We start from the raw sequence: 4,230 nt of genomic DNA, 5'->3' as shown, positions 1-4,230 counted from the left end.
ATTGTATTACCTACATAAGGTTACTGACCTCTCTTTATAGTTGTTCGCAGTTTAATTTTTAACTATTTTATTATCTTATATGTATTTCTTATTTATACTTAGCATCTATTCCTGTTTGCGTCAGGTTTGCATACATTGTAATTAGACACAATACTAATAGCGTTAACAAGGAAATTCATATGTTTCTGTTAAATAAAACAGTTAAATATTAACAGAAGTAAAATAAATCCTGCATCACATATGATATTAAAAAATCTCATTAGTAAAATGCACTAATTATAAAATAATTCCATATAAATGACAAATGCTAAAAAGGCTACAAAATATAAAGTAATATCATTCATAAATCAAAATTAAAGATTCTAATATATTGAACTGATTACATCCGGAAATACAGTAAATAAACACAGCGTACGTTCAAGTTTCACCTATTTAGTATAATTGGTTCTCTAAATCAAGGGCACCTAATGGAGTAAGATAATGTAATCTCGCCTAGTGAAGCAGGGCTATCATATGGGCAATCACACCTAACTTTGCGTATTTGAGCACTAGGCAAATATTATTTATTAGAGCCCTAATAAAAATATTAAAAAGTCAAACAAAAATTACGAAAAGTAATTAAATGATCACTTTAGGGCTAAAGGTCAACGCAAACTATATTCTAAAAATGGTTAATACATTTATTAAAATATTATTTTTGTTACAACAATTAATATTTTAAAAATATATTCATTATAAAGTTTGTATAGCATGATTGCTATACAATACACGTTAAAAAATATATATATATATATAACTTAACACCCCAGAAAACTTAATTCCCTGAAAAAAAAAAAAAAAATTATGAGCGTGTTTTGAGCCTAATTTAATACTAAAAACGTTGTAGTGCCAATTTTAGAATATATGTATACATTACTGATTCCTACAAAAGAAACAAATGGCGGTTGCGGATAATAACTTATAGTGTGATAGCCAAAAATTGGAGTGTGGTTCCATGGTGTAATGGTTAGCACTCTGGACTCTGAATCCAGCGATCCGAGTTCAAGTCTCGGTGGGACCTGTCATACTTTTTTCTTTTCATATGGGCTAAATTTGAAATTCGTCTGGATACAACACAAGTATCCGGAAACATCTTCAAAGCGAAACGCATTCTAACCGGAAGTAGAATTTTCCAAACCCAATTTTTCTAAATTTTAACATAATACCCAATTACAAAAAAAAACAAACAATCCCATATAAGCAATTTCGTTCCGCCCCTGTGATTTTTTTAACTACTTTGCATTAGTAGACGATATATGTTAAACGTTCGAAATGGCAATTTCGGTTACTGTAGTTTTTTTTTTTTTTTTAAATTAATACTGTACTTTAAAATAAAAATATTAAATAGCAATGCTTCATATACTATACCGATTCATTTTTTTAAATGAATATTTTGAAAATATAATTCTTTATTAACACATTTTTTACAATAGTGATTCCTTACACAGAAAGCCAGAGAAACCTTACAATTCGTTGCAATATGCATGATTAGGAACAAGTTTAAAAAAAATAATAATAATAACAAAAGAAATTAAATATAATGTAATACTGCAGAGATAACCCCTTCAAAAAAATTATGGCGTGTCTTGAACCTAATTTAATAAATTTTATTTTTAATATAAATTTATTTATTTTTTAAACAAATTTTAAATTTAATAATCCCTGACTGGGGGATTACACCCGTCACGGAGTGTAATCCCCCAGTCAGGGAGAAATAATATAAGAGCAATAATAATAATAATACAAACCCAAGTTACAGGTAATTATTTATATAGTGACAGCCAAACAGCGTTACATGGTATAATGGTTAGCACTCTGAATCCAACGATCCGAGTTCAAATCTCGGTGGGACCTATAGTACTTTTTCCCCTCTCTTTCTTAGCAGGTAGTGCCTCTTAAGATATGTAAAGGTATTCTTGAAAAATCACCGCATATGCGAAAATTAACATCTCGGAAGACATTTTCAATTTATGGACCTGAGTGTAATTTACTCCTTAGCAGTCTTTTGTGTGCAACAAGTATTAAGATGATTGTTATTTTCCCACTTTGAGCACGTGAGAAAGCCTCCCCTGCAACAACCGTAGGATTTTCCTCCCAATTTGGAAGTAAAATTCAATCTTATTGTATACATTACACAAAGCTGAAAATCGGGTGTACCTAAGTACATATCACTATTTTGTTGTTCAGTTATCTTTAACGTAACAAGCAACGATCATCTGATTATGATTTTATGAATCTAAAAAACGCGTGACCAATTAATGAGGAGCGTGGAACACGCAATGTTGGTTTTAAATGTTTCATATTCGAATTGTGTACATCACAACCTTTTCATTTATTTGCACAACAGAAATAACGGCAAGATTCGAAATTTGTGTGTTTCTGGAACTAGATGCTTGTCTAATCTACAGGCATACATAAAGGTCGTCGAATGTTCACAGGTCGCGGGTCAAAGTTCGCAGATACCTGCAGCAAAGAGATAAACATACAGTGCACAGATTTGGCAGTGAGTCATCTTCAAATAAAAGCAATTTTCCGTTGTTTGTTGATTAAGAAGTCAGAGAACCTATAGCTCAGCTGCAGTATGTAGGCCAGGTGACATCATGTGTTAAGAAGATTGCCTTCTCACGCCTGTAAATGTAAATATCTTTTTCCTCCAGAAAAAAACTGCCAAGATAGGCTCACGGAGGGCTGGTTGGCAGGTTGTACACCGCATAAAAGCGCTTAATCAAGGTGGGCAAAATACAGTATTTAACAGTTTACAAAATTTTAAACTTTAAATAAATAAAAATTTATTTAAATTTTTTTTTGCAGTGAATTTTAATTGTGAGCCTAGATGTATGTATAGGACAGGATTAACCATTAAGCAAAACACGTAATGCGTGGGGATCATATGACAGTGGGGGGGGGTACTACGGTTCAATGACTCTTGGCCTAAAGTTGGAGTTAAGCATGTGCAACAGGCCTAACTCCAACTTTAGGCCAATAATTTTAGGGCTCTGAGGTGAAATCTTCACCTTGCCAACAAGTAAAGAATAAAATCTCCGCATTATTTTTATTTTATTTTATTATTATTTTTTTTTGTTGAACATGAATGAACCATCAGCAAATTCGGTCAGTTGATGGTTCATGAAGCAGGACTGGAGACTTTTCATCCCTAATTGCTGACTTGAGAACAGCAAACAGTCCTTTGCTTTTCAGGAAAAACTCGCCCACTGGGCATAAAACGATTACAACCACCCAAAACAGATTCCATAATGTAAAACAACCTGTCACTTCATTTCAAACTGGTTGTAACATGCTTAATAATTTTAGGGCTCTGAGGTGAAATCTTCACCTTGCCAACAAGTAAAGAATAAAATCGCCGCATTATTTTTATTTTATTTTATTTATTATTTATTTTATTATTATTATTTTTTTTTTTTTTGCCATTATATGGTACAACGAGTAAGTCGAAAGACAGCGTAAAATATAGCGATACCGTTTTTAAAAGCGGAAGGAGAAATAAGATTGCTGTTTGCCATGGGTTTCATTCGTATGGTGATTACAGCAGTCCATAAAACTTTGGATAGCTGATGAAGATTGAATCCACTGAGAGGATAAGGTGTAAATGATGGGAGATGAATTTGTTTTGGACTGAATAATCATTGCGAGTTACACAGGGTTTTTTTTATTAATTTAATTTTTATAACAAAGTATAAAATAGACGCAATGCTAATACATTTGTTGTAAGCACGTCTGTAAATTACAAAAATGTATTGTTTCTAGGGAAAATGTGTCCCTAGTTTTGAACTGATGATTTACAACAAACTTTTAGAACACTTCGTAAATTGAGGACGTCGGATGTATTTTATTTCAACTGTATATGAATTTTCCTACTTAAGTAGTTGAAATTTCCTACTTTGGTAGTTGATAAATTACTGAAACACGGAAACCTCCATTACTGTCATTTAATAGACGTCTAATTTATTATTATTATTATTTTTTTTAAATCGATAACGTCGATGTTGTCTTCAAAAACATGTTTAATTAAAATAAAATTGTAGTATAACTGGATACCAGATCTGCAAACAGCGAAAAGAGTATATCCTGTCGATTTGTCAACAAGGGGCTCGTTCGAGATGGGTTTCATCTAAGAGTCATCAAACTATTTTTTTTAAATAAGGGGCTCGGATAATTCCCAAAAATTTAACA

The 4,230-nt window shown here is 31.9% G+C and overlaps 1 non-coding gene across 1 annotated transcript; it reads left to right on the top strand.

The window, feature by feature from the left end:
• Positions 1–988: 988 nt before the first annotated feature.
• On the top strand, positions 989–1,060 carry TRNAQ-CUG (transfer RNA glutamine (anticodon CUG)). Its single transcript has one exon. It is a non-coding gene; the product is annotated as a tRNA-Gln (tRNA).
• The last annotated feature ends 3,170 nt before the right edge of the window (positions 1,061–4,230 follow it).

Source organism: Mastigoproctus giganteus, chromosome 11, assembly GCF_048544385.1.
Source record: "Mastigoproctus giganteus isolate SK-2022 chromosome 11, ASM4854438v1, whole genome shotgun sequence".
NCBI lineage: Eukaryota > Metazoa > Arthropoda > Arachnida > Uropygi > Thelyphonidae > Mastigoproctus > Mastigoproctus giganteus.
Note: the sequence above shows the minus strand (reverse complement) of the source record. Positions and strands in the feature narration are given on the sequence as shown.